The sequence below is a fragment of the Oryctolagus cuniculus genome, chromosome 2 (genome assembly GCF_964237555.1).
Source record: "Oryctolagus cuniculus chromosome 2, mOryCun1.1, whole genome shotgun sequence".
Lineage (NCBI taxonomy): Eukaryota > Metazoa > Chordata > Mammalia > Lagomorpha > Leporidae > Oryctolagus > Oryctolagus cuniculus.
In genome coordinates, this window is record NC_091433.1 from 151,152,022 (window position 1) to 151,177,913 (window position 25,892).

A 25,892-nucleotide genomic window follows, 5' to 3' on the forward strand; every position below is an offset into this window, starting at 1 on the left:
GGTGTTTCATAATGATGGACACAAGATTTAGACAGGAATAGATCAGAAAGAAAATGTTGCTTCCTGCAGTATGACCAAACAGATAACCTGAACAAATCTCCTACTAAAAATAACTAATAATCCTAGCTAAAATATATTACAACAAATCATTCTAAATGTTTTGCTGAGCTAAGATAAATATTATAAATAACTGTTCAGTGGCCTCAAAACAAAACAAAACTGAAAACTCAGAGAGAGAAGCTTGCATTGAGGTCAGGTTTTGCCCTGGGGTTTCTTTCAGAATCTAGTGACAATAATCTTTTTATTGATGAAGGTAGAATAGAGGGACACAACTGAATATCTGATCTAATAAGAGATTCTATGTAAAGCTGGCCTTCCAAACTGATGAACCAGAAACAAAATGAAAAAATAGGAAAAATAATGCCCGATTTAACCTTGCACTGAATGGAGAGAAGTAAAAATAATAAACTCCTTTGAAACTTGAATGCATAATCTGAATTTTGAGGGGATCTGCCTAAATTTGGCTTATTTTGTGGTCTGAAAATCTTTAAGGAAAAAATGAGGTCTGAGATTTTTAGTGCTCTCAAGCACTTTTATTTAGAGGAAGTCAAATTTAACTTAGCTGTCAAGGAATTGTTACAGTTTAAATTGCAAAGAATTTGAGACCACAATAAATACTCATGAAATGTGAAAGAACAGAGGCAGAATGAACAAGAGCTTTCAGTAACAGAAGAAAGATAAACCACCATCACAACTTTAGATATTGTAATGAAGACAAGGAGTGGAATGGGGCACAGTAAGCAAGACTCTGCTTGGCATGCCTGCATCCCATATAAGAGTGCCTGGGTTGAGTCCTTCCAATGTGAACCTTGGAATTCAGCAGATGATGCCTCGAGTACATGGTCCCTTGCCACCCATGTGAAGTGAGTTCTGAGCTCACGAGTTTGGCCTGTTTCAGCCCTTACTATTGCAGGTATTTGGAGTTGGTCCAGGCTGAATTTTGGTCTTCAACCTGGGTGTAAGTGTTCAAGCACTTGAGCCATCTTCTACTGCTTTCCCAGGCCATAGCAGAGAGCTGGATCAGAAGTGACTCAGCTGGGGCTCGAACATTGTGCATACTTAATGTACACTAAACTGATCTTCTGTAAAAAAAAAAAAAAAAAGAAAGAAATTTTCAATTCCCAACTTGACTCTCACTGGGATTAAACATGACAATAGGTCTGATCTGATTTCATCATCATTTTAAAAAAATCATCTATTATTTTTCACTTTATGTTTCTGTGTGGGAGCAAACTGTTGAAATACTTACTTAAGGTATACTAAGCTGATCTTCTGTATATTAAGATAATCGAAAATGAATCTTGATGTGAATGGAAGGGGAGAGGGAGTGGGAAAGGGGAGGGTTGTTGGTGGGAGGGACGGTATGGGGGGGGAAGCCATTGTAACCCATGAGTCGTACTTTGGAAATTTATATTCATTAAATAAAAGATAAAAAAAAAAAAAAAAAAAAAAAAAAAAAAAAAAGGGATACCGGCACTGCAGGCAGCAGCTTTACCTGCTACATCACAGCACTGGCCCCAAGAGATGATCTTACTATTAGGACTCATTCAATAGATACTATACAATGTTCATTTCATCCTAAGCTTGTGATCAGAATGGCTGGACTCCTTGCTAGACACAAGAGTTATAACTGTTTGGATGACAAGCCTTGTCCTGAGGCATTTACAATGGAAACATCTCATTAAGTACTTGGAAGTCTTAACAGAATTTGGACATTATTCTAGCAACAGGTAGGTATGAAAGGTTTTTAAGTAAGGGCACTCTATAATGAAATTTTATTTTAGGAACTGACTCTGGATTCAGAATAGAGAGTATATAATATGTTCCCAAGACTTGGAAAGCATTATAGCTATTCAAGAAAAAAATACTTATTGCTTGATCAATGTTGAAGCTGTAAGTATTGAAAGAAATGTAAACATTTAAATTTGAGTATATGAATATCTAAGATTTTTATTAACAGTAAGAAAAATTGCAGTTTTCCTTAGAATGGGCTTTGATATTATGCAAGCATTATTTATGTTTGTGATGGAATTCATCATCATATATACAATTATGAGTTTAATATGAGGTGAATAAGTTGAGCCCGAAAGTAGAATATACTTGTAAGCTTTAACTTTAAGTTTGAATAAGCTCAAAGAGGATCTCCATGACAATACTGGTAAATTCCTCAAAGGTTTTTTTTAATGGCATTCTGCCCAATGAAAGATGCAAAACATGTTCTGTGAATAGACATGCTTTCTTTTAAGTTAGAGTTCACTTTTGGTTTTGCACTTTGGAATAATGGTGGGAAATGTTAAAAGTTTTAAGTTTTCAGAATGATGTTAAGTTTTATGCTTCAGAACTTTTCAAAAAATGCTCCTTCTGAAGCTGCAGTTAATGATGTCTTCAGCTCCGCATATTAAGCCAATGCAGTTACATCGATGAAAAGAGGTGCTGAGAGATCGAGAGAGAGAGAGAGAGAAATGTATGAATATTTAATCTCATGGACTATAAACTTTTTTTTTGTTCCATTTAATATTTCATCTCCATAGTTCCAGATATTGAAGGCCAGGTCAAAATTCAAAAAAAGTATTTCTAGATCAAGGAGAAATTGCCTGTGTGATTTGAGTGTGGAGATCAGATTCCTTGCCTCTCATCACAGAGTTCCCCTGAATCTGGAAAATCATTAACTCCTTTTTTTTGGAAGTCAGCATGACCAAAAGCTGTACTAAGAAGTACAGGAGAAAAACTAATATGATTAGATAAATGGTTAATTAAGCATGATTAACTAAATAAAAATAATCAAGCAAAATAGTCAAGAAATAAAGTAAAATATTAATTAATTATCTAAATTAATGTTAGTTTATAATACCTATGGTCATTTGTACTCATTTCCGCTATTCCTAAAAGAAGCTAGGAAACCACAGCCAGATATGAGAAATTAAATTCCATCATGTGTGCTCCTTTCAATTTTTTCAAACTTTTTTTTCTTTCCTTTTTCCATCTAAATCTTCATTTTGCTGAGAAATTTATGTTTTAATCTCAGTTGATCTACCAGTTAACCGTTGGCATTCCTAAACTGTATTTTTTCCAGCTGCCCAAATAAAAGTAAGACCCGTAGGCTCTTTTGTAGCGCTTCTATGGATGGCTTTTAAAGTGATCATTGAGCAAAATGGAAAACAGGATGCCATTCTGAGTAGTTGTAAAATCCTGAAAAAAATGAAATTTCAGAGTGACCAATTATTCTCCTTTGGAAGAAAGGAAAATGTCTTTTTTAATCAGATATTTAGTTGAAGAATAACACTGCTAATATACGGCTTTTACTATCAAAAATCAGGTCAATTTCTACATGTAACATCTGTACACACTGTTCTTTTTAGTGATGTTTAAATTTATAATACTGTCACACTTACAAAACAAGAATTTTGAAAGATCATATTATAAACTATTATTTCCTTTCCATATCTGCTAATGCAAATTGGAGAAAAGTGTTCTGAGTTCTACCTTTCTTATCTTTAAATATCACTTTCTAAAATCAATTATTTGCTGATTTTTAAAATGTAGAATTTGTGTATGTGTGTGTGTTTCATGATTTTCTATCTCACACATCTGAAGCCAGATTCTTTAAGTTTCAATTAAAGGGTTACCATTTGCTGTGGCAGTTAAGCTTCCTAGGATGCCTCCATCCCATACTGCAGTGCTTTGTTTCAAGTGCCAGCTAAACTCCAGATGCCAGCTTCCCGCTAATGGGCATACTGGGACACAGCAGCATTGTGATTAGTTGGGCAATAAATAGGCAGAAAGGAGTTGTGTCACTCTCTCTGCCTCTTTAAATAAATAAATAAATAAATCTTTAAAATATTTTTTAAGCAGCAGCAGCATAAAAAGTAGATTTAGGGGCCTTAGCTATGAAACAGTGGGTTAAGCCATCACATGCAACGACCATATTCTATATTGGAGCACTGATTTGAGTCCCAGCTGTTCTGCTTCCCCTCCAGCTTCCTGCTAAGGTGCCTGGGAAAGCAATAGATGATGACCTCAGTGCTTGGGCCCCTGCCACCAATGTGGAACCAGGTTAGAACTCCTGGCTTCAGGCCAATGCCGCGGCTAACTAGGCTAATCCTCCGCCTGCAGCGCTGGCACCCAAGGTTCTAATCCAGGTCGGGGCGCCGGATTCTGTCCCGGTTGCCCCTTTTCCAGGCCTGCTCTCTGCTATGGCCCAGGAGTGCAGTGAAGGATGGCCCAAGTCTTTGGGCCCTGCACCCGCATGGGAGACCAGGAGGAAGCACCTGGCTCCTGGCTTCGAATCGGCTCAGCACAGGCCATAGCAGCCATTTGGGGAGTGAATCAACGGAAAAAGGAAGACCTTTCTCTCTCTCTCTCTCACTGTCTAACTCTGCCTGTCAAAAAAATAAATAAATAAAAAGAACAAAACTAAAATACAATTTAAAAAATAAATAAGGGCATACAGCACAAATGAATTTAAACTTTTATTTGCTTCTATCAACCTTTAGAAAGGATTTATTTATTTGAAAGACAGAATGACTGAGAGAGCATGAGGGAAAAAGAGACAGAGAGAGAGAGAGAGAGAGGTCTTTCATCTGATGGCTCACTCCCAAACTGGTTGCAAAAGCCAGGACTGAGCTGGCCTGAAGCCAGCAGTTTTTTTTTTTGTTTTGTTTTTTTTGTTGTTGTTGTTTTGTTTATTTTTAAATATTTTTTGATAGGCAGAGTTATACAGAGAGGGAGAGACAGAGAGAAAGGTCTTCCTTCCATTGGTTCACCCCCTAAATGGCCGCTATGGCCGGTGCTGTGCTTATCTGAAGCCGGGAGCCAGGTGCCCACTCCTGGTCTCCCATGTGGGTGCAGGGCCCAAGCACTTGGGCTATCCTCCACTGCACTCCCGGCCCATAGCAGAGAGCTGGCCTGGAAGAGGGGCAACCGGGACAGAATCCAGCTCCCCAAATGGGACTAGAACCTGGGGTGCCAGTGCTGCAGGCAGAGGATTAGCCTAGTGAGCCATGGCGCCGGCCGTATGTCCTTATTTATTATAGATTAAGGAAGACATAAAATGTGCAAACCATTCTTCCGGGCATTGTGAGAACCCTAAAGTAGAAGCATAAATAAATAGTTTAGGATGTTGATGGAAATTCAAATGAGTGTGTGTGATGGGGTGGGGTTACATTATATATAGCTGGTAATACAAGAAAATACAACAAAAACAAGAACCAAGAAGGATTTCTGAAGGGGTAATGCTTAAGCTCTTGACTTGAATATAAGGCAGAAAAACAAAATGGAAAATCAAGAAGGATAAAAACAAACTAAGAATAGGAGAAAATACTATTAAGAAAAAAAGGATGAGAGAGGCAATTCTAAAATCTTGTATCTGACAAGCAGAGAAAAATTAATTTCAACAAATTGTGTCCTGTCCTCTTTCACAGCCTCTAGAGTTAAAGGGCTTCTGATGTCAGGACTACCTTGAAATATTTAACAGTGTTTAGCCATAGTAATGACCTATTTTATGACACTTGTCGATGCCAATCCAGCTTTTCATTACAGTTGACAGTGATAAGCATATTCACAAAAGAGAAGAGACATAAACTATGAACTTCTGAGTGTGAGAAAACTGCTTGACTACTGAAACTGCTTTGTAAAATTAATGAAAACCATTTAACAATTTTAAGGTATCTTTGAATCCTGCATGGTGAAACATACCTTCAGACTAAGATTATTGATATCTGCCATATTGCTTTTTAGAAACCGTAGAGAATTGGGCCAGCGTTGTACCATAGTGGGTGAAGCCATTACTTACAACCCATTTGGGTGCTGATTAGAATACCGGGTGCTCCACTTCCAATCCAGCTCTCTGCTTATAAGCCTGGAAAAGCAGTGTAAGGTGGTCTAAGTGCTTGGATCCTTGCACCCACGTGGGAAACCTAGATGTTCCCGGCTCCTGGCTTTGAGTCCACCAGCTTAGGCCATTGGGGCCATTTGGGGAGTGAACTAGCAGATGAAAGATTATCTCTTTCTCTGTCTCTTCCTCCATCTCTCCTTCTCTCTCTCCCTGTAACTCTGCCTTACAAATAAATAAATAATTGTTTTAAAAGAAAACCATAAAAATTGAATTTTAATCAATACTAATCATATGTAGAACATTTAAAAAAACACTAAGCTCTTACTTATTTATGTCATTATCCTTTTAATTTTTGTCATAATTTCCCCATCTTTAAAATGAGATATTGGCATAAATAATCTCCAAGCCTCTCTTCCAGTTTTATGAACTCATGAATTTTAAAATACTTAAAAAGCATGTTATTTAATTTTTTAATTGTCTGATTTTTATTATGACTTGCTTTTTAATACCTGCAGTAGACATGATTGAAAAGTGCATAAAAATAGAAAAATTGCACAGCATGTCATATTTAGAAATCATTTTAAAGAGCAGTTACCTTGGGTTTGTCTTGATTATTCTACAATAATAATGCTTTGTTCCATTTTTTCACTCAGGAACTCAGGCCAATATGTGGTCCAGCATCTGAGATGGCATCTTGTGGAACATACTGTCTCCTTACAGACTTGTGGCAAAGTATGAGCAATCCTGGTGCCTCACTTTGTTCCTCTACGTTTCTCCCTGGAAGTGAACCCCTTAACCTTGACTTAGAGCCCACTGGCCAGAATTAGTCCCATGGTGCTCCCTACTAATGAGATCCTGGGAAGACAGAATGTGCCATGTAAGATGAGCATTAGCCACACCTTCTCTAGAACTATGTAGTCTTAGTAAGAGAAGCTTTTTCATAGCAAATGAAGTCTCTCCTGGAAAGGAGCAGACTGACCCTAAGAGAACTGACTTCATCAGTCACACAGCCCAGGTAGAGGCAAAAATCAGACAGAATTAAATGGTCCTAGCTTTCCTTTTATTTTGAAATCCTAAAAATTTGTTTGTAAAGACTCAAAAATCATTTTGCAATACCAAAAACAGAAATGGACAATTATAGACATCATTTATGTCTACCCAATTCTATGCCTTTGATGTTGCAATTTTGAGCCCAAAAACTTCTCAGGTGCATTTTCACTCTAATTCTTTGTGAGTACGGCGTTTAATTCCTGTGTCTTTGCCCAAAGCAAAGAAAATAGCTGAGGCCAGCACAACCTGGACAAAGATTTGATTTCATGTCCTCCATTTACATATTATGCCGATAGCAGAATTATCTTTTTAACACAAGCCCATTACTCATTTTCATTGGTAAATGGCCTAGGTTCATTAGATAGTAACTGCTGACCACGTGGCGATAGTTGCAGTTTCTCTTGAATGTCATCATATTAAAAGGACTGTTGCACTTCCCGACCCTGTCACATCACCACTGTTTTCTCCAAACTTTACTGACAATGCTTCTAGCCATAGAAAGCAGTTCCCTGCTTGATTTTTCTACTCATTTGTTTTTTTTTTCTTATCTGAACAGAGACAATAAAGAAAAACAAATTAACCACATTTTATACCATTTCTCTAAGTCTCATTCTAATACAGCTTTCCTACTTGTAACCCTAGTTTTTAATTTTAAGTACATGATTGCTCTTTGATCTGTCCAAGAATTTTAGGGAGAAAGATTTCAAAGATTTCATCTCTCAAGTTGTGTCTAACTGTATCAGCTTTTGCTGACTGTCTGCTCATAGTCTCATTCATATCATTAAGGATTGAACTAGAAGTAGAACATTACAATGTCTTCTATTCTTACCTACTCTGTCTAAACCTTTCACTGTAGACCCTCTTCCTAATGGCTCCATTGCTTGAGTCATTCTGTATTATATTTAGTCATATGTTTTGCCGCAACTCTTCTCAAGGCAAGGGATCAGTGGACCAGCCTCTGACAATCCATTAGGAAGTTTTTCCTATCCATCCACCTTCCCATTCCAGTTGGGCAGTGTTACCAATCATTTATCTAATAAACTAAGTTACATTGCACTTGCTGTGCCCATGACTGAAAGTGGACTAGTACCTTGTTTGACAAGCAGCTTTGGCTTTTTAGCAGAGATGATTCTTAGTCCAGAGAGGTGGATATTAGACATTTCTGACACTTCACTTACCAGTGAAGGAAAAACTTTTTGACTGAATTAGTTTTCAGCATTTACAATTTCCAAACCTGTTATGCGCAGATCCTCTCCCTCTTGTTTGCCCTGTGAGGGGAAGTCAGTAAAATATGTCCCATCACATAGGTGTCAGATGAGCAGCGTTTAATTCTGCTTTCTCGGCCAATCAGCGGCAGATTCTTCCTTAAAGAAATGGGAGGATGTTTTCTACTTTAGCTAAGGAAGAAAGAAAAGGAAATGTAAAATGGGAGCCTTAAATGGAAATTCTCAGCTCCATTTGTAAACTATGACCTTCCTTGCATCTGAATATTTGAGGAGTTGAAATCATATTAAGGACTATTTAGAAATGAATTAACTTTGGAAAGGTTTCATCATGCAATCATGACCAACAGTTGAGTATGGGGAGCTCTTTACAATAGTCTTGGGTGAAACTGAGAGACCTACATTTTATAAACCAGATGATGTAGTTGCGTATTGTGGCTCAGTGTTCATTTCTTGTTTGCTATCCCTGAATCTTTAGGGAAGGTTCATTTAAGTGTCCCATTCTAACATGCTGTAGATTATTTGAGAAAAAAATAATCAAGTAATCATTTAGGGAACCACAATGGAGTGACAATGTATTACCCTGTGTAGCCTGTGTAATAGCAGCAGTGATAATATTAATTGCAATATTCCAGGATATCTTTTAAGTTCACCTTCTTTAATTTTCTCAATAAGGCTAAGTGATAATATTATTAATAATCTCTTCAGTGGATAAGAAACTGGAGGCACAGAAAAGTTAGATTATTCATTCAAGGTCACATAGTGTTCATTAGAATGCAGACTCTTAAAGGGCAGGGAATTATATTTGATAACACTAAACTCAACCATAGTTTTCTATATGATGATTCTTTCTCCTTTGCCTATCTAAGGGAGTAAAAAGTTTTATTTTATCAATAAAGACAGTGGGTTTTAACATATTATAACACTGTATCCTAACTAGGCGTGGTTTTGTGGTCCTTTCCTTTACAAACTCTAATGCCAAGAGAAGAATTACCTTATCTCTTCTCAGTGATCCCATAATTAGAATAAATAAATAAATTAATTAATTAAATTATCACTATGAAAGTTGGTTTATGCCTAATTAATATCATTTCCGTGAATATCTTACTTCACTGATGGTGCTTCTTCTTAAGTATCCCTGGCTGATGGAAAAAAAAGCCTTTACTGATTTTTCTAACTAGTGTTCAGAAGGATGGCATCTCTACAATAATGCTAGTGTTTTATTGGTTTACCTAGGCAGCGGCTTTCAAGGATAAGTTTTCCTTAAGATAATGAGGAAGCAAACTAATAAATTCTAGTGTTTTTAGCAACAGTCCACTTATTCAATATAAAAAAAATCAATGTGAATGATGTTATTGTCTTTATTTAGCATATAAATGGATGAATACCAATTTATCAAACACTTTGAAGAATTAACACATGTCTACAGCTTCCCGTAGTTTATTTTTTTCTTCTACTTTTGTTTGTTTGTTTTAACCAATCTTAGTCTCAAAGAGAAGGCAAACAATAGAATGTAAGAGAGAGAAATAATTCAAAGACAAAAGAGAGCCTTAGACACAATTCTAGAGGTGGGAAAAGGCAGGAAGCAAGAAAAAGTGCAGTCTGTGCTTGCCATTCTAGCTAATCTGAGCAGGCAGCTGAAGAGGGTTATAGCAAAGGAAGGAGAAATGGAAGCACTGATTACTTTCTGATGTCCCCAGGAATAATTTTCAAAGTCACCCCCACCTTCAAACATAGTTAGTATGGATCAAGTGAATAAATAATAATTAATGTCCAGATGAAGCAGTGTGGGTTAACCTCCCCTGACTCTATGCTTTAAAAAGTTTCTAGAAATGCTTCATTATAATTACTGTCTTTTAGGAATACTCCTTGAATACAACATTTTCCTTTGTTATTTCCTTGAATTCACTGATTTGTAGAAAAAGAACTCTTGGTTCTTTAGGAGGTAAGAAAAACTTATTTTCTTATTTTGAACCATGAGAACTGACTCTGATCAAATAAACTGAGGATGTTTTTCAGTGTTCTGTAAGCCATACCAAGTACAATCAATACATTTATGGCAGCATAATCTTGATTCAGAAATGCATGTGGAAAAGAACAACTGAAATCAACAGAGAGCTAGAGAGAGAAATACTAAATTTTCAGGAGAAATTACTTGTTTCAACTTAAAACAGTTCAAGAACACAATTTTTTTTTTTTTTGACAAGCAGAGTTAGACAGTGAGAGAGAGACAGAGAGAAAGGTCTCCTTTTTCCGTTGGTTCACCCCACCAAGTGGCCACTACGGCTGGTGTGCTGCAGCCTGCACACTGCGTTGATCCAAAGCCAGGAGCCAGGTGCTTCTCCTGGTCTCCCATGTGGGTGCAGGGCCCAAGCACTTGGGCATCCTCCACTGCACTCCTGGGCCACAGCAGAGAGCTGGCCTGGAAGAGGAGCAACTGGGACCCCAACCTGGACTAGAACCCAGGGTGCTGGTGTCGCAGGTGGAGGATTAGCCTAGTGAGCTGCGGTGCCAGCCAGAACATAATTTTTAATATAAATTATTATCATATTTTGTTTTTGTCAGTTTTGTTTTTTTTTAAAAAATGGGATATTCTTAAGTGACTTTAAAATTCTCTGGATGATAAATTCTGGCCAGGTTGTTGGATTTGTGTCACTTCCTGATGGGAAATTCTAAGATGGAATGTTGTAGGCAGTGTTTAGGGCATGCACTTCTAACACTGGTCTACCCAGAAACAAAGGATAGTTTGAAGGTCTGTTGGCTGTATGGTAACAGAGCATTTGTTTTGAATTGTACCATAAAGGGAGAAACTGAGAACAGTAGAATTTCTGTTCTTTCTGTAGCATCTCCAACTTTCATATGCTCATTGACTATTCATGGGATTTAAGAAACAAAATAAAAAGTATATATCTATTAGTTGTTCATTAGGTTTATCTTCCCTATTTGGTCCAAGTTGTTAAATAATATATAACCATGAATAAGCAGTGCTTATGAAACTTTAAGACTCCATTGCTATAGAAAACCTTGTATCAAATTTCTGTCAAAAGAAAAGAAAAGAAAACTTAAGATGTTCATGCATAGATCGTAGATATGAATGATGGGGAATAATGAAATAATATCCACAGATTTCTTTAATAAGTATAAATAATGGAGAAAAAATATGAAAATAGAGCTCAAATTTTGATTTCCAAGATGTGACATCAGAAGTCATTCATGCATAAAGCCCATCTCGCCCAATCCCAACCACCATGGGTTTTTCTCCTCCTTTTCTATTATTTTCTATCCACGTTGGTCCTTGATTTTCTGCCTCAGGCCCTTTGCACTTCCTATTCTATGTAAAATACTCATCTCAACTTATTTGACACTGTCTACCCTTGTTCATCTTTCCAGTGTGAACTTACATATCAACTTCTCAGAGACTTTCTCCAAATATTATCACATCTTAACTAGTTTGTCATCTCTTTTCTCCTGCATGACAATAAACATCATTTTGTTGACTCCATAGAAATTCATTCTATCTGCCATTAGTTTGTTTCTTTATTCATAATTGTGTATATGAAAGAAGCTTCAAAAATCTTGTGTAAAGATGATATTAAAAGGTAATGCAAGTAAGTTTCCCATGAACTCCTCCCAGGAGAATATACCTTGTCTTACTAGTTAACCTGTAAATCTGGAACCTTGAACCTTAAAAAAAACATGATCTGCAGGGGCCAGTGCTGTGGCATAGTGGGTAAAGTTGCTGCCTGCTGTGCCAGCATCCCATATGGGTGTCTGATCCAGTTCTGGTTGTTCCACCTCTGATTTACCTCTTTGTTAGTGTACCTGGGAAAGCAGTGGGGGAGGACCCAAGCCCCTGCATCCCTGCGCCTCTGCACCCACGTGGGCAACCCAGAAGAAATGCCTGTGTCTGGGCTTTGGATTGGCCCAGTTGCAGCCATTGCTGCCCTTTGGGGAGTGAACCAGCAGATGGAGACCTCTCTCTCTTTGGCTCTGCTTCTCTGTAACTCTGCCTTTCAAGTAAAGATAAATCTTGAAAATAAAAAAAGATCTCTAGACAATTGTTGAATGAATGAATGAATGAATTAGCATTTGAATTGAGTCCCAATATGAAACTGACTAAATGAGAAATATCTGTTCATATGTCAAAACATAGAATGTGTGACAAACATCTCCCACAGAGGTAAAGACATAGAGATCTACTATAATACAGAAGTGTGATAAGAAAGCTACTTTTCTCGATGTTCTTCAGAGAATGATGACCTGGAGTAAGACAGAATTCTGTCTGAGAACTCCTTTATATCCACTTTTTCTGGCTAATAGATAATAAGGAAGTTGCAGAAATTCATTTTTTGAAAAGTATCTTGTTTTTAATATTGAGAGATGTAACAAGGGGCTTTTGAATATTTCCTATTCTTAACATTGCAACTCAAAAAGTTACTATTTTAAGCTTACAATTGTCTTCTTACTATTTTTGAAACCCTGACACAGGGGAAGGAAGAAATTAGCAATGAGAGAAGATGGAGAGCTACGATGTTTCATCTGTGACTCAAGCCAGCCCTGGACCCATTACACCACTCAGTCATCACTGAGCTACTAGGTCTTTGAAAGATGAAATTAGTTGAGTCACTGTGCAACTTGGTTCCTGAATTCTAGGCCAATTTCCTTCTTCAGAGAAGCAGAGATTCTGTTAGTGGGATATAGGGAATGAATTTCAAAACAAATTTTTCCTTCATTTTTTCTTACGGGTGACTGGTTTTTCATATCAAATATAGGACATGCTTTATTCAGTAGTCTCTGGTTATAATACAGTACAGTTCCTGAAATCTGATCATCTGACAACTGTTACTACTCTCCCAATAGCATAAGTGTATATTGAATATCCTTGTTTTTTTTTTTTTTTGAGCAAATACATATTCTGACATTGGTTTTCACCCTGACCCATAGTAAAAGTTGTTCCTCTGTAAGTATCTCAGAATAGGAATACATATGAATGAGTCAAGCAATACTTGATGCTAAGCACACATTTGGCAACAAAGGAAATGAGAAATAGAATACCATATACTAATTAAGTTCTGTAATCCCGAGGTCAAGTTACCATGGTTATGTCTTCTAAGTATATACTGGTACTCATTTTCCCACTCTGAAATTAATACATTTTTCAAGAACTCTCTAACTCTAGTGGCTGTATAACATTACAGAAGAAAATTCCAGTGACAAAGAAAGAAAATGGCCAAATATTAATGACTTTTATTTATCCACTTAGAGTATTCTTGCTAAACTGTATAACGCTGTCACAGAAAATGGAAGTTTTATCTCCATGATTTTGGTCAGTTTTCCTGGCAGATCTGACTGCGATGTTGTGCATACATATAAAGTCACCTCTGCATTTGTCTTCTCTGATGTTATAGCATGTTCTCTTATCTCTGAACTTTTATCCAGATAACTTAATTCTGCTGAGAGTCTTATTTCATTGGTAGTCCCTATTTTAGACAGGCAAGCTTGCAATATACTAGAAATCCTAGTTTTCTGTGGACAGCAGAGATTTAGAGCTAGTTGTTATAAATTCTTGTTCAATGATCATCCTTGAACTCATTTTTCATTATCAGTCCCTTTACCAAAAGCCTAACATTGTTTCTTTCCCCTGGAGATGATTCTTAATTTATTTGTTGTTCATTAATGTCCTTCATGTAGAGATTCTCAGAAAATGATAGGCTAACACAATTCCTACAATGATTATAAAATTACTTGGATATCATGTCAATACCTATTGCATGTTTTAGCATAATGACTGTTGATATGTTCAATTAATTGCACATTAAACTCTGCCAAAACTTTTGGAAGCTTAAAACTATCTTACATATTAATTAGACAATTGCCTATCAGCTGAGCCCAGCATTTTTTCTTACTCAATACAAATGGTTGACATGAGTTTGCTTATATCTCTCCTCTCCTTTTTAGTGAATTCATCTACTTTTTTTCACCACAACAACTTGATTTAGAAATCCCTAATGTAGCCCTGTAAAAATGAACCTCAATTCTATTTGGTCTCAAGTTCATGTATGTTCTATGATAACTTAAGCCAGTGTCTGTAACTATCCGGCTTCCAACTTCTATTTTAAAAAATTATACACACCTATATTTTGTTTATCTAAGACTCTCACTTGCTTTCCCTCTCAAAAAAAAAGTTCAAATATGAAATATAGCCTTTAAGAAGGGTGAATGTGTAATTCTAAGAGTCTCAGTGGATGAATTTAATGTGCAAATAAATTCCTTCCTTGATTAAAAATATGATTCCAAAACATGCTGGTGCTAAAGATTCCTGGTTATCTTATATTTTTTCCCTTTATCAGGATTCAAGTGATTCTCTTTAAATTTATCCTAAGGAGGTATAGATATATAATCTATATTATATATATTTATATATCCACATATGCATTTCACATTTTAACACATAGCATGTTAACATAAATAAATTTATATATACACATGCATGCAGACATATGTATTTAGATTCAAAAGTCTCTTTTCTATGGCTTTTAAACACCATTATTCTTAAAGGAGTTCTGTATTTTTCATAGCTAATAAGTGTGCTATCAAGTTTATGGACATTTCTGCATTATTTCAAAAATGATCATTTCTGATTTTCCATAAAGGGATTTTATTATGTTATGCAAGACTATCTCATCATTGCATTGAATTTGCTGCCACTAAATTTTCCTTCTTTCCTTCTTGCAAACATGTTGAAGCACCTGTCAATGTTGGTAATGTATTCTTTGAAGAAAAATTTTTGCTTGTTCTGGTCAATCTTCATCATCAGAATTTTTTTTTCAAAAAAGTAAACTCTAATGTTTTTCTTTTTTTAAATTGTGCTTCAAAAGGAACAGAAAACTAGCCTTTACAAAGTTCTTTTTCTCTCATTTATCTTTTCTATCATCAGTTTCACCTACTTACATCTTGATATTACAAATTCTCTGTCATCTCAACTTTACTTTTAGAAGAGGAAAAAGTTAGTGATTACAGAACTAAGATAGATCTTGTGTCCAATCTGTGTTGTATTCCTTCACTTACAGTCACATACCATAATCATCAATCAACAAGTTCATGACATGTATGATGACTGTATTGGGATACAGAGAAGCTGTGTTGTTAGTTCCCCCCTTCTTAATATACATACTGTCCCAAAAATCAATCCATTCTCACTTGTAACATATTATTGACTTTTATTTATAAATGTTGATTTTGTTAAAAATCAATACATTCTAGACTAAAAACGCAGGCTAATATCTCAATTTCATCTCACAAATTTATGAATTTATGCTTTTCTCATTAACAAACTTAATTTATGTCACTGTTGTGCATATACTTGGATAATCCATATAACTCTTTATCCAAACCAAATTTTCCCTATCAGCCAGGGTCCCTACGTCTGTGACCAGCCTTTTTTTAATTGCTAATAGGCAGGATCTCTTACTTCTTGAAATTGCTACAGAACTTACCTGTTGTCAGATTCTTCAGACATAATGTGAATGACTTAATCTGGTTAATTAATACAATTTTAAGGTAGTTCGTTTTGTAGTTTTATTTATCTTTGTTAGAACAGCGCATGTGGTGAACAGGCCATAAATGAGTTTGATTAATATATTAAAATTATCTGCCAACATTATTTTTGTAATAAAAATCCAACAGTTTAATCTTTTATAATATTTATAATCCATAGTCCGAATGCTTTCATTGAAACTATTTGAGACAGAAAAATTAAAGAAGAAAATGTCTTTAAGCATTTTAAGTTGTCAAATTCATTTATGGTTGTTAGGAAAAGAGGCACAGAATAGAGAAGAGGCAGTATACTAATCAATAGCCAAACTGAATTTATTCAGAGAAAGTAAATTCCGTAGAGGTGGGTGACCAACTGCCAGCATGCACATTGATGGAACACATGGCAAAAGGCCCCGACCTCAGGGGCCGGGCCTTTCTATATTTCAGGAAGGTTAGAGAATTGGGGTGGGAATGGGGGGCCAGAAGACAGAGGTAAATTCTTGGAACTGGTCTTTTCAGGTGGCTTTGCAGGGCCTTGGGAACCTGGGAAAGAATACATGGGTGGGGATGAAGGCAATAAGGTGTGATACCCAATTAAGATTCAAGGGTAAGAAATAAAAACCAATGTTTAGCTATCTTTATAAATTGTCCAGTTTTGTGAAATTCTCTAATATTCAGAAAAGGAATCTTCACCACTTAACTTTTTGGGGGGCTTAACAGATATATAATGGAAACTGAAATGTTTCAATAGATGTTATAAATAAATAGCTGTCATTTGGTTCCCCTTTTTATATGCCAAAGAAAGTTGGTAAAGGAAGTAAAACCTGGAAAAGAAGGGGTATTCTTAATACCTATTGCTTTTTCTGAACAATTAAAATAAATAAAATAGAAGCTAATAAAATAAAGAGTGAGAAGGGGAGAAAGAGAGAGAGGAACTAAAGGAATCTTCCATCCACTGGTTCACTCCCAAAATAGCTGCAAAGGCTGGAGTTGGGCTGATCTGAAGCCAGGAGCCAGGAACTTCTTCCAGGTCTCCATGTGCATGCAGGAATCCTGGGACTTGGGCCATCTCCCATTGCTTTCCCAGGGAGCTGGATCAGAAGTGGTGCAGCTGGGACATGAACCTTTGCTCATATGGGATATCACTACTGCTGGTGGAGGCTTAACCTTCTACACCACAGCACTGGCTCTGAATATTCTGAAACTTTAAAGTTTCAGAAATATGTATTGATAGATTTGATCATGTGCCCCTATTAATGCTTTCACTACTAATGTTTATAATTGTCTGATGAGTCAATGAAAATCAAATACACACAAGTGAAACATGCTTGCTGGATAGCAATAGGCAGAGACCCAAAGTTTAGAGGAGTATCAGAACACAGTGTCACCAAAAACACCCAAATATAAGGTAGATATTGGATTTAGCTAATGTTGTATAGGCTGTAGAACATAAACCTATAGTCAGTAAAGCATAGCACTTCCAAAATAGAAAATAAAATTAGGCTAATTTATAAATGCATTCCATAGTAAATACATACAGGATAAGTGAAATGAAAGTATCACTATGCCACCTTTTGTTTTATTTTCGCCAATAAGGGACATAATTTGTTAAGCAGTTAAGATATTTTCTTTTTTTTTTCTTTATTTTTTATTTTTTGACAGGCAGAGTGGACAGTGAGAGAGAGAGACAGAGAGAAAGGTCTTCCTTTGCCGTTGGTTCACCCTCCAATGGCCACCGCGGCCGGCGCGCTGCGGCCGGTGCACCGCGCTGATCTGGTGGTAGGAGCCAGGAGCCAGGTGCTTTTCCTGGTCTCCCATGGGGTGCAGGGCCCAAGCACCTGGGCCATCCTCCACTGCACTCCCTGGCCACAGCAGAGAGCTGGCCTGGAAGAGGGGCAACCGGGACAGAATCCGGCGCCCCAACCGGGACTAGAACCCGGTGTGCCGGCGCCGCTAGGTGGAGGATTAGCCTAGTGAGCCGCGGCGCCGGCCAGTTAAGATATTTTCTAGAGTGATAGTTCAGCTCTGTATGATGAGTATTTTCTTAGCATAGTTACAGTTTTAAAATATGGTCTTATTGGAAATATTAAGTTACATTTGGTTACTTGAAACAAAATATTTAGAGCTCACTTAAGCATTTTAAATTATAAATTATAGTGTAGCATTGGATTACTTCTACCTCAAAATTGGAAAACTGCTAAAAATTCTGGTATCAAACTTTTCTACCTTTTTATCACCATTATTTTAATTCCCTCTTGGCAAAATCTGCTTCTGCCTTCTCATCTGTAAGGCAGTATGTGGTAGTCAACAGCACACATGCATATGTGTCATGGAGATGATTTTCTTTCATTCTCTGTTCATCTTATGGTCCAGTAATTGAGAAAGAGACTCTAGCCCAACTTTGGAGAATCCCTCCATTTAAAAATTTTGTCACACAGCAGTGAGATCATCTAACGTAAATGTAACTGTAAGAGCCTTTCCTCAAAACTGGGATAAATAGCCTGCAAGAGCTGGAGGCGACTCTATTTCCAGGCTGATTAGCATAGTCTTGAATGTGCAGTGGGCATCTGACACTGGTTATACATGCATAAGAACATGTTTTCTAGACAGTTCGCTAATTTTCATTGAATTATTTGCCTGATAGTATAAATACAGAAAGGCATTCATTCAGAAAACAGTCTTTTAATTTACCCATCACTGATAAAATGTATTAAAATTGTTATATAATTATATTAAAATATAAGCAGTTATTATGTTCAGATATGAGGAATACATTTTTAATCATTTTGGTCTAGTAGAATTTATGTCAAATTATACTTGGTATAATACAATTCTTTTTTCCTAAATATTATATATTGGGTATGCCAAAATCAAAGATTATATAAAAATGAAATATATACACATTGTATAATATAATCTTTAAGTTGAAAGCATTATTTTTAATTATACTTAGTCTTTAAAATTTTTTTCTTACTTTATTTAAGGTAAACAAATTTCATGTATTTCATATATACAGATTTAGAAACATAATGATATTTCCCACCATACTGTCCCTCCTGCCCATGCTCCTGCCCTTCTTCCTCCCTCTCTTTTTCCCTCTCCTGATTTTTACAATGATCTACTTTATAGTTTATTTTAGTTTTTAATTTAGTTTACTTTACACTTTATATTCATTAACCCTACCCCAAGAAAATAGTTCTACAAATAATAAGAAGAAATGCTATTCCTCAACAATAGAGACAAGGAATGTAAACAATCATTGAATCTCAAAATGTCTATTTTACTCTTATACATTATATTTTGGGTACTATTACTAACTGCAAATCAGGGAAAACGTATGGTATTTGTCTTTTTGCGGCTGTCTTATTTCACTAAGTATGTTAGTTTCTAGTTGTACCCATTTGTTGCAAAAAAAGAAGATTTCATTTTTTTTTAATGTTTGAGTAGTGGTTTTACTGGTTTTTTATTTTTATTTTTTTTAACTTTTATTTAATGAATATAAATTTCCAAAGTACAGAATATGGATTACAATGGCTTCCCCCCCCATAACGTCCCTCCAACCCGCAACCCTCCCCTTATCCTCTCCCTCTCCCCTTCCATTCACATCAAGATTCATTTTCGATTCTCTTTATATATAGAAGATCAGTTTAGCATACATTAAGTAAAGATTTCAACACTTTTCATTTTTTAAGGCTGAATAGTAATCCATAGTGTATATATTCCACATTTTCTTTATCCAGTCATCAGTTGATGGAAATCTGAGTTGATTCTATATCTTTAGCTATTGTGAATAGTGCTATAATGAACATAGTGGCACAGATAACTGTTTCATAAGCTCATTTCATTTCCCTTGGGTAAATTCCCAGCAGTTGGATAGGTGGGTCATTTGGTAGATTTATTTCAGCTTTCTGAAGTATCTCGATGCTTGTCTTCCACAATGGCTGTACTAGTTTACATTCCCGCCAACAGTGGATTAGGGTACATTTTCCCCCATATCCTCAATAGCATTTATTGTTCATTTTGTTTGATTTCTATATGGTAGTCACTCTAACTGGGGTGAGATAAAACCTCATTGTGGTTTTGATTTGCATTTCCCTGATGTCTAGTGATCCTGAGCATTTTATCATGGGTCTGTTGGCCATTTGAATTTCCTCTTTTGAAAAATACCTATTTGAGTCCTTTGCCCATTTCTTAACTGCATTTTTTGTTTTGTTGTTGTTGAGTTCTTTGAGCTCTTTATAGATTCTGGATATTATTCCTTTATCACCTTCATTCTTGCAAATATTTTCTCCCATTTTATCAGTTGCCTCTTCACTTTACTGAGTGTTTCCTTTGCAGTGCAGAAGCTTCTCAGCTTAATGTAATCTCATTTGTCAATTTTGGCTTTGATCGCCTGTGCTTCAGGGGTCTTTTCCAAGAAGTCTTTGCCTATGCCAATGTCTTACAGTTTTCCCAATGTTCTCCTCTAGTAATTTAATCATATCAGCTTGTAGATATTTTTTAGTTTTATTTATTTTCACTCTATTTGAAAGGCAGAGAGAGAGACACAGAGAGAGAGAGAGAGATAAATGGGCTGGGGGTGGTGGTAGATCTTCCATCTGCTGTTACAATCCCCAAATACCCAGAAGTTCAGGGATGGGCACCTGAAACCAGAAGACCAGAGCCCTATATGTGTCTTCTACATCCTTTACCTTCCTGGATGTATGTGGATGAGCAGGAGGCCAGAATCAAGATCTCTCAGTAGAATTTGAATCCACAGACTCCAATATGGGATGCAGGTGTCTTCAAGCAGCATCTCAACTCCTGAGTCATATATGCTCCATTAATTTTTAAAGTAAGACATCTTTTTTCTTTACAAATACCTAGGGAAAAATGATTACCCATTCTATTATTTTCAACACTTAACACATTTATATACAGTTATCCAAAGTTTACTTCTTTTAACAGAAGCCAAAACTTTAGACCAGGCTTCAATGTGTTTGAAAGATTTGCTTAGCAATTTATAATAAACCACTTAGAAGTAAAGGATTCTTACTTCAATTACAGGGTTCTATTTTTTCTGTGATATCTATGATGATTTGCCAATGAGGAGATTAAATGTTAGAAAAATATATGGGCCAGTGCCACGGCTCAATAGGCTAATCCTTCGCCTGCGACGCTGGCACACCAGGTTCTAGTCCTTGTCAGGGCACTGGATTCTGTCCTGGTTGCCTCTCTTCCAGGCCAGCTCTCTACTGTGGCCCAGGAGTGCAGTGGAGGATGGCCCAAGTCCTTGGGCCCTGCACCCGCATGGGAGACCAGGAGAAGCACCCAGCTCCTGGCATCGGATCAGCGTGGTGCGTTGGCTGCATTAGGAGGTGAACCAATGGCAAAGGAAGACCTTTCTCTCTGTCTCTCTCTCTCTCTCACTGTCCACTCTGCCTGTCAAAAAAAAAAAAAGAAGGAAATGTGATAGACAAAGGCATAATATTTTAGTCAAATTTTGTTGGTTGATTGACATATATCACTTCTTTCCTTTAATTTTTCATATCAGTACTAATATATAGCTAGAAGTGTCATATTAAATATATTAGCAGCTAAAATATGCCTGTTAATATAACAAATAATTTATATCTACAAAAGACATATTCATACATATCAATAATAGCACACTAAAAGAAAAATTGCTGTGACCTGTATAGAATTAATAGATACCATGTTAAGGCCTGATTTAATTTTGGAAACAGAATAGGCTTTTCAATGTATTCTAGACTTAAAGAATAGGATGACATCACTTATTAACTCAATCACTGAACATGTTATTTACTCTGTTGAAACTCAAATGTTTCTTGTTACTGGTCATTAGTAATCAATACTTTTCAAGTTATGATGAAGATTAGATGACAAAACTGTATAATATATAGAATAATTGTATCTTCTTTTTTTTTTAACTTTTATTTAATGAATATAAGTTTCCAAAGTACGAATAATGGATTACTATGGCTTCCCCCCCATACCGTCCCTCCCACCCACAACCCTCCCCTTTCCCACTCCCTCTCCCCTTCCATTCACATCAAGATTCATTTTCGATTATCTTAATATACAGAAGATCAGCTTAGTATACCTTAAGTAAGGATTTCAACAGTTTGCTTCCACACAGAAACATAAAGTGAAAAATAATAAATGATTTTTTTTAAATGATGATGAAATCAGATCAGACCTATTGTCATGTTTAATCCCAGTGAGAGTCAAGTTGGGAGTTGATAGTTTCTTTTCTTTTCTTTTTTCTTTTTTTTTTTTTTTTTTTACAGAGGATCAGTTTAGTATGCATTAAGTAAAGATTTCAACAGTTTGCACCCCCATAGAAACACAAAGTGAAATATATTGTTTGAGTACTCGTTATAGCATTAAGTCTCAATGTACAGCACATTAAGGACAGAGATCCTACATGAGAAGTAAGTGCACAGTGACTCCTGTTGTTGACTTTACCAACTGACACTCCTGTCTATGGCATCAGCAATCCCCCTATGCTCCAGTCATGAGTTTCCAAGGCTATGGAAGCCCCTTGAGTTCTCCGACTCTTATCTTGTTTAGACAAGGTCATAGTCAAAGTGGAGGTTCTCTCCTCCCTTCAGAGAAAGGTACCTCCTTCTTTGAAGACCTATTTTTTCCACTGAGATCTCACTCACAGAGATCTTTTGCCAGAGTGTCTTGGCTTTCCATGCCTGAAATACTCTCATGGGCTTTTCAGCCAGATCCAAATGCCTTTAGGGCTGATTCTGAGGCCAGAGTGCTATTTAGGACATCTGCCATTCTATGAGTCTGCTGAGTATCTCACTTCCCATGTTGGATCACTCTCCCCTTTATTTATTCTATCGGTTAGTGTTAGCAGGTACTAGACTTGCTTATGTGCTCCCTTTGACTCTTAGTCCTTTCATTATGATCAATTGTGAACTGAAATTGATCACTTAGACTAGTGAGATGGCATTGGTACATGCCACCTTGATGGGATTAAATTGGAGTCCCCTGGTATGTTTCTAACTCTACCATTAGGGGCAAGTCAGCTTGAGCATGTCCCAAATTATATATCTCTTCCCTCTCTTATTCCTACTCTTATGTTTAACAGGGATCACATTTCAGTTAAATTTCAACACTTAAGAATAACTGTGTATCTTCTAAAAATAATGCTTTTCTTTCCTTTTGACTAAAGATGCTTGTTAGGAAGAAAGTCATAGTTATTACAACTCCTTGTTCTGTTGGAATTATTGTTCATCTCAAGGGTCAATTATATTGGATAACTAAAAATGGATAATTTTCTGTTAATGTCTAAGAAGAATTTCCAGAAAATTGTTTGTAGATTTCTTCAAAATCCATTCAAATCTGCAGCAAGCTTTTTACCCTATTAGACCAATGTGATAACTATAAAATTTGCAAGTATGTGCAAAAAAAAAAAATAGCCATGACACTCTGAAAGAGTCAACTTGGGAATAATATCACTCCACTCAATAGCAACGATCATTACACAAATATAGTAATTCAAATAACAATGCATTGGTGCAGAATTAAAGTAGAAGAGTGGATTTAGATGGAATGGGTTGAAATAAACACATACATAAATTCTAACTCATTGAATGACAAAGGTGGTGCTCCAGAAAGGAGAGATTATTCAATAAACAATGCTGTTCCTCTTGGACATTAATATGGGAAAAATCAAAATGTATGTCTTTCTCACACCATATTTGAAGATAAATTCCAAATGGCTTCAAAAATGTAAATGCCAAAGGCAAGTTGTAAGAATTCAAAGTTCAAATAGTGTCTTCATAATCCTAGAGTAACGAAGTATATAACAAGCTCTAGTATGTACAAACTCTAGAGAAAAGTGAAACATTTAAATCTACTAGACTTAAGATCTTATTTTGATTTAAAAGATCATTAAAAGTAGGGGTAAGCTACAAATCAGGAGATCTTACTTTCAACACTTAACTTGCAAGATTTAAATTAATGCAGGGATTAAGGTAATAGAGTGAATTCAGGAGGTGCATACAAGATTGTTCAAAGATACTTTGGAGTTCCATTTCTTAAATTGTCAGTAATTGAGCATTATTCAATTATTGTTCTATGAAATGTTCTTATAGACCTTATACATGTTTTTCTATGTTACTTAAAAATGAGAGTAATAAAAGCTTACAGTAAAAAATAACTAAAATCTTTCCTTGCTGATCTGATTCAAGTAAAGAGCTGTCTGATTGCCAAAAAATGGCTCACAACTTATTGCTTCCAAATGAACTTGTTCTGTTGTGTTACTGTGTTACTTCAAATAAACTCATGATTTATGTATTCAGTAACAATACTCTGGATCCCTCATTTGTTTTTCTGCTTTTTGCACATTTTTCTAGGGCATCAGAGACCTTTAGGAAATCAAATATATCAGGATACTAATGTATAGAATATCGTACCTCCCTCAATAAATCAATAGGATCATGCTAAAGTATGTGAAACAATTTGTGCTGAATCAAGTGGAGATCCTGTGTATAATAATTAATTTATGATTCAGAAATCAGGATCTCAGTGGATGTGAGAACTCTTGAAAATGCTGTGATTTTAGCAATCAGAGCGCTTCCTTTTTTTTCTAGAAACGAGGTACTTTCTATCCTATGTTAGCATTTCTTGTGTTTGCAGGGGGCTGGTTTTGTTGTGCTATCCATCTTTTCTGGTCCCATGTCAAATACGAGAAAGTATGTGTGCATGCACGTGCACATACACACCACAGGCAATTGTACATTTGTGTATGTTCAGGTATGTGTATGTGTTACCGAGTTAGCTGAGACATCCCATAGAGTATCCATATAATTATTAATATTTATATGTACTTATTTCACAGTAAATATTGGGAATAGACAGGACGTAAAATAATTTTCAAAGCTTACAATCTCTGCAAATGTGAATTCAGACTTATAGGGTACAATAGGTTTTCAAAAGAATAGCAAATGGATAAATTGTCAGGATGAGAAACATTTTCTCTACGAATGGGAAGGATTTTAATATGATCATTCATCATCCATTTCTGCTGATCCTCCGCTCATACGTTGTGTGATAGACTAGAATGTGTTACTGGTGACAAAGAGAGTTAGTTCTCTTATTGCTAACATTTATAACTCTTCTAGAAACAAATTCTGACAAGCAGAGGCTTAGTGAGATGCTAGCTATTCATTTCTTTGAAACGTTTCATGTATACATTACTTACATCTTACTCTATGTGTTAACAAACGCGATAAAAATACATTGCTGGTGACAAAGCTGAGCTGCCTGTTCATGAATCAATAATAGCTAAGACAAATCACTGATATTTGAATAGATTATTTATTCCCAGCAAACTAAAAAGAAAAAAAGAAAAATATTAATATTTCTGATTAAAATGATGGAACCAATTTCATTAAATTTCATTAACTATATGGAGAAACATATTAGAGTAATTAGAATTTTAATGAGTGAGTTTTCTGAATATGTGTATTGGAAGAAGAAATCAGGAATTATAAAAGAATAAAAAGGCCTTCAAACCAAACCTTTATCCACTGTTCAGTTCAATGAACTGAGTGATGAATGTATAACTTACTCACTGGATATGCATTTTTTTTCTAACTCTCTTTCTTTGAAGCATTAAAGTGAATAGTAGATGTTAACATATACAACTATATTTAGTGAATTTCTGTTGCAGCCAAAATATTGCATGGTCTTGTTGTAATCAAAATATTCAGTGGTCTTAAGACAAAATTACAAGTGAAATGATAATTGCTTGGGTATGTTTTTTTTCATTAAGTAAAGCATTTAATAAATATATAAAAGTGCCTATCAGACCAGATAAAGAAGATATGGTAAATTGCTTCCTAGATGATTCTTCATTAGTAATCGTAGCAGTAGTAGTAGCAGTAGTAGTAGTAGTGGTAGTAGTAGTAGTAAAAACAAGCTATTTTCCCATGGGATTTGCTTCTGGGCTCTATATATGAAACATAACAATTAGAGGATTATGTAACTGAAAGTCATTTGCAAACTTCCTATTCAACAGATGCATAATCTGACTACGAAGAGTTTAAGGGGATTTCTTCAGGGCCAAACACACATACTTCAGTACACAGCAAGATCAGTGTTAGATTTTTTTTTTCTACCTTTACTGAAGTTTTTCTCTTCTTTCTCTCCCATCTCTCCTTTCCCTC